Raw genomic sequence first — 6,302 nt, 5'->3', positions numbered from 1 at the left:
AAGGCATCTGTGCTATGCTTATGAGGTATCGCTCGGTGACAGGGTTGGAGGCCCCAAAGCAGTTCCTCCAGACATTTCTGCATTGGAACCACTTCGGAGACAAATGAGGTTTTCAGTATATTGTATACACAAAACCTTGGGGCTACCTGGAAGGAATGGCAGTTGGGAAGAACATCTGTACCAACTGTCATCTGGTTCAGGTCTTAGCGTGACTGATTCCTATGTTGTTGAGAAGCAGAATACTGATCCGTACAGCAGGCATTGAATATTGTTTACCTACCGCAAAACACACCTACCTGAAGAGAAATTATAACACCCATATCATAAGCAAATCTGGATGAGAATGAAAGCCAAAAGAGTGTTTGAATTTCAAATGTTGTCCACCAGTATACAAGCTAGCAGGCTGTGGTTTGGGGGTGGAACTGGGGGTGGGTGGGAATGCCACTGAGCAGAAGGGCTTCAGGAATACCAACAAGTCATCTTTCAGTATTAGCAGGGCCGCAGGCCTAAGCACTTACCAGTGTGCTTTTGTTGTTTGTATTTGTCTTCATTTAAAATGTAATCATGTGAGCATTTTATGTAAACAGGTTTTTAGTAGTATATAAATCTTGATAGGTGGCACTTTTATGTTTTATTTTTACTTCCCCTCTAGTCTTTCTTTGCAGGCAGCTCTGCCTTGTGGACCATCAGGGTAACCTGAAGGCATAACAGTAAATAATAAATCTCTATTCTAAATCTTTTTAAGTATGTTCCATTACTGAGTTTCTCTTACTCCATCCCTATGTACCTTTTGATCCAGCTTTTCCTTTTATATCCCATAATATTTTGATTGTGGTTGTAATTAGAGTCTTAGAAATTGTGCAGATTCTTGATGACAGAGTGAGAGTGGATTTTTTTTTTCTTCCTCCATGCCATATTTCAGTAGACTCCATTCTACGAGGTAGTAGGAATGGCCGCCTCATTTACTTAAGTAAAGCATAATGGCGTATATCTGTATAACATTTGAGTTCCTTATCTTTGGTTCTGAGAGCTTTACATATGATCTTAAAACTACTCTTAATTTAAAATGGGGCTTAAAAGGTCCAAATAATTTGACCAAAGTCTCAGGATTCACCCTCAGGTCTGTCATGACCCCAAAGGGCTCACTTCCTTCCCCACCACCATGTGCCCTTGGCCTTGAGTGAGTACAGATGGGGAGAAAAGTAATATTCTGGGGGTGGAAGAGATTTGTTGAATGCAAAATGGTCAAACACATAAGTCATACTTTTTTTTTTTTTAATATTTATTTACTTATTTATTTGTATTTATTTTTTGGCTGTGTTGGGTCTTCGTTTCTGTGCATGGGCTTTCTCTAGTTGCGGCGAGCGGGGGCCACTCTTCATCACGGTGCGCAGGCCTCTCACTGTTGCGGGGCCTCTCTTGTTGCGGAGCACAGGCTCCAGTCGCGCAGGCTCAGTAGTTGTGGCACACGGGCCTATTTGCTCCGTGGCATGTGGGATCCTCCCAGACCAGGGCACGAACCCGTGTCCCCTGCATTGGCAGGCAGACTCTTAACCACTGCGCCACCAGGGAAGCCCCCATAAGTCATACTTTTATAGTACACATACAGTATAGAGTTAGAAGCAAGATACAGAGGCTGAATAGTGGCTGTAGAGCGGATTTCAGTTACTCGGATATAATAGTAGAGCAGTACTGCCAAAATTAGAACATCTGATACCGTTTGCATAGTTTGATGGTGGCTTTTTTTTTTAAAGGAAGCAGTAAGAGCTGTAGTAGTGTTTCAAACTAAAGGAGGAAACTGATGCAAATATTCTGTATTTGAATCATTCTTTTTTTTTTTTTTTTTGCGGTACGCGGGCCTCTCACCGCTGTGGCCTCTCCCATTGTGGAGCACAGGCTCCGGACGTGCAGGCTCAGCGGCCATGGCTCACGGTCCCAGCCGCTCCGCGGCATGCGGGATCTTCCTGGACCGGGGCACGAACCCATGTCCTCTGCATCGGCAGGCGGACTCTCAACCACTGCGCCACCAGGGAAGCCCGAATCATTCTTTTTAAAACATGCAAAATTTTATAATGAAGGGAATGTTGCATCTAATTACACGATGTGTCTTAGACTTGAGAGATTTCCAAGATTTGAATTCTATAAAGAGAGAAAAACACATGCTCATAATCATAATTGATTTCAATTTTAGAAAAGGAAAGGCATCCAAAAAAATGAACGTGCTTGCATAAGGAGCTCTGATGAACTTTCTAAAATGACAGGTAGAAAAATACGGCACAGGCAGGCCTTTATCTAGAGTGGATGGATACCGGAATGGCAGAGGTCTGGAGCTGGGCTTACAAAAGAAAATCGTGTACAAGGGCATGGGCTGTTAAGTAAAAAGACTTAGCTGTGACCACTGTGGTTCTATCTCTAGGGCCTCAGTTTTCTCATCCAGGGAGTATAGCATCATACCTGCCCTGTCAACCTCATAGATTTGTGAGGTGTTTGTAAAACGATATTGTAAATTGTAATATAATATATATGTAAGTCGTTGAGTAACCAGTGCTTAAGATTCAGAGCAAGAAAGGGAAGGGCACTGTTCTGGATGTCCTAACAAGCCACTCTTCAGATCATTCCAAGGGGAATAATCCTTCAGTTTTAAAGGGCAGAACTAGTAGTGTTAATAGAAAATTAAGGGACTTCCCTGGTGGCACAGTGGTTAAGAGTCCGCCTGCCGACGCAGGTGACACGGGTTCGATCCCTGGTCCAGGAAGATCCCACACGCGGCGGAGCAACGAAGCCCATGCGCCGCAACTACTGAGCCTGTGCTGTAGAGCCCGCGAGCCACAGCTACTGAGCCCGCACGCCTAGAGCCCGAGCTCCGCAACAAGAGAAGCCACCGCAATGAGAAGCCCGCGCACCACCATGAAGAGTAGCCCCCGCTCGCCGCGACCAGAGAAAGCCCGCGCGCAACAACAAAGACCGAACGCAGCCAAAAATAAATAAGAATTAAAAAAAAAAAATTAATCCCCAAATAGGTGAGGGGCTGATAGAATGGCAGGATTTTTTTTCCCCTAACTCTTCCTCCAGGAAGTTGTGAGGCTGTGGGTTGGTGATTCGGTTCTTTAATTTCAGGAGAGGATTTCAACCCTACTTTGATTTGTAAAATAGAAATATCTGCCTGCCTTTGGGGCCCTAGCTCCCCAGATTTCTGTGGAAAGCTCACTTCTAAGAAAACGTTTATTAGGCATGTAGACAGACCCATTCCTCTTGACAGAATGTTAGGGAAAGCTTTGCTTCTTCTAAGCAGCTGGTAAACTGAGACATGAATCTCGGTACGTTGAATTCTTTTTTGCTTTGGCTGCTGAGACATTCAAAACCAAACCTTATAGCTGCCTTTTAATTGCCGTGTAACATTCTATAGCATGTATTCTATTCTCTTTTGCCATCCTGCCTTTTTTTCCCTTGCATCATTGTCTCGTACCTGCTTGTTTTTGTTAACTTTCATTTATTCTTACAATACGTAAACTATCTGAAATTCTTTTGATATAAGTTAAATTGCCACACTGAACAGATGCAGGCTTCTAGATGTAGACCACTTGCGTATGTATTGAAATATGATTACAGAGTTCTGAATCATAGGGAGGAAACACCAGTCAGGAGATATGATGGGAAGCTGGACATGGGATACCGCGACATCTGCCTTCCATTGGTAAACCTGAAGGGAACACCCAGCAAAATTCTGCAACATTTCACAGTTTACTTTGTGAGAAAGTAAGATCATTGCATGGTGGGATAGACTTATTCAGGCACTAACCTTGTTCTACCCCAAGCCCTGCCTTTTTTTGTTTATTTTTGGCTGCATTGGGTCTTCGTGGCTGCGCGCGGGCTTTCTCTGGTTGCAGCGAGCGGGGGCTACTCATCATTGCGGTGCGCGGGCTTCTCACTGCGGTGGCTTCTCTTGTTGCGGAGCACGGGCTCTAGGCGCTTGGGCTTCAGTAGTTGTGGCACGTGGGCTCAATAGTTGGGGCTCACGGGCTCTAGAGCGCAGGCTCAGTAGTTGTGGTGCACGGGCTTCGTTGCTTCGCGGCATGTGGGATCTTCCCGGACGAGGGCTCGAACCCGTGTGCCCTGCGTTGGCAGGCGGATTCTTAACCACTGTGCCACCAGGGAAGCCCCCCTGCCCTTTTTTGGATGGGAGGGAAAGGAGGTTGAGGCCAGAGGAGAAGTTCTGAATCTAGGTCTGCCACTGACAAGCTGAACTGAAACTGACGAGTTAAGTTTTTCTGAACCTTAGTTTATTTATAATACAGGGGATAGACCAGGAAATCTCTTAAAAACTGGTTTGCACTTCAAAACAATTTGAGTTACTGCTGCCACTGGTCAAAAATGTTTTTGAAACTTTGGGGAACGGCTTCCCTATCCAGGTTAATGAAGGTTTCAAGAAAAAAAAAAAAAAAGTGTGAACTTCAGAGCCACATTTCGTTTTGAAACAGGTATGACAGTACCTAGCTTAATTCGTGTCAGTTTCTTAACCTCAAGTGACTTGGCTATTTCTAAAACTAAAATCTTCCTCGGCAGGAAACCTGTCTCTATTAAACATGTTTTAAAATTTTAGGTTCTGCTCCAAGAAAAAATTCAAAACTATTTTTTGAACGATGGTAGCATTGGTGGCATTAATATATAGCTTCCCGAAATTTTAAGGGACAAGGCACATTAACACAGTGTACTGTTTCATAAGACTTTAAAAGATTCATCCTAATTAAAGAGATATTAAATATGAGAAAAAGGCTTTAGAATCAATGAAATATACAGTATGTAGGTTTTTCTTTTTTTTTTTTTTTTTTTTGCGGTACGCGGGCCTCTCACCGCTGCGGCCTCTCCCGTTGCGGAGCACAGGCTCCGGACGCGCAGGCTCAGCGGCCATGGCTCACGGGCCCAGCCGCTCCGCGGCACGTGGGATCTTCCCGGACCGGGGCACGAACCCGTGTCCCCTGCATCGGCAGGCGGACTCTCAACCACTGTGCCACCAGGGAAGTCCAGTATGTAGGTTTTTTAAAAGCCATGTGTAATAGTTAATAGGTGTAGCTCAAACTACCTTTTTTCTGTGGAACATTTTAGAAAAGCTTAGATTAAGACAGATCTCTAAGTGTAAAACTTTCCTTACTGCATCTGGTTGGCAGTGGTTCCCAAACCTGGCTGCGTGGTGAAATCACACTGAGATAGTTTTTAAAATACTGATGCCCGGCTCCCATTCCCACACACTGTAATTTTCTTTTTAATTAATTATTTATTTTTGGCTGCGTTGGGTCTTGGTTGCTGTGCGCGGGCTTTTCTCTAGTTACAGCGAGCGGGGGGGCTACTCTTCGTTGCAGTGCGCGGGCTTCTCATTGCGGTGGCTTCTCTTGTTGCGGAGCACGGGCTCTAGGCGCGCAGGCTTCAGTAGTTAAAGCACACAGGCTCCGTAGTTGTGGCGCACGGGCTCTAGAGCGCAGGCTCAGTAGTTGTGGCGCACAGGCTTAGCTGCTCCGTGGCATGTGGGATCTTCCCGGACCGGGGCTCGAACCCGTGTCCCCGGCATTGGCAGGCGGATTCTTAACCACTGTGCCACCAGGGAAGCCCCACACGTTGTAATTTAACTGGTATGGGATGTGACCTGCGCAACAGGATTTTAAAATCTTCCCAGGTGATCTAATGTGCGGCGAAGTTACCACAGTATTCCAGTGATTTCATGTCCTACAATCCAAATAATTTGCAGATTCTGTAAAACAGTTTAGTATCCACCTTTTACGACAGTATCACGTCATTAAAATCTTTTAGACAAAATTTTCTAAAAGTTAAGCATACAATGGGATGGGAGGAAACGATATTCTGGGAGAAGACAACTCTGCCCTTAGTTTACAGTCTATTTATAGTTTGGTTTTGACATGGGGTATTTTGCATTAAATACTCATGTTCTGTTTGTACGTTCTCACTTGGGAAGTTGTAATATATCATTTACAAGTCCTGAACCCCCAGCATAACTGCTGAGGTGCAGTGTTAAAAAAGGTAGTTATGGATGCGTAAAAAGTGAAGTAGATTCGTGTCCAGTCAGATGCAGCATGCCTCAGAGACACTGGGGGTTCAGCTCCAGACCACCAGAACGGGTATCGCAATAAAGCAAGACATGAATTTTTGGTGTCCCAGCGCACACGAAAGTGACGATACTATAGTCTACTAAGTGTGCGGTAACATGTCCCAAAAAAAGCAGTGTATATACCTTAATTGAAAAATACTTCATTGCTAAAAAAAATCTAGCCATCATCTGACCCTTCAGTAAG

This window comes from Leucopleurus acutus, assembly GCF_964270905.1.
Source record: "Leucopleurus acutus genome assembly, chromosome: 4".
Taxonomy (NCBI): Eukaryota; Metazoa; Chordata; class Mammalia; order Artiodactyla; family Delphinidae; genus Leucopleurus; species Leucopleurus acutus.
Note: the sequence above shows the minus strand (reverse complement) of the source record.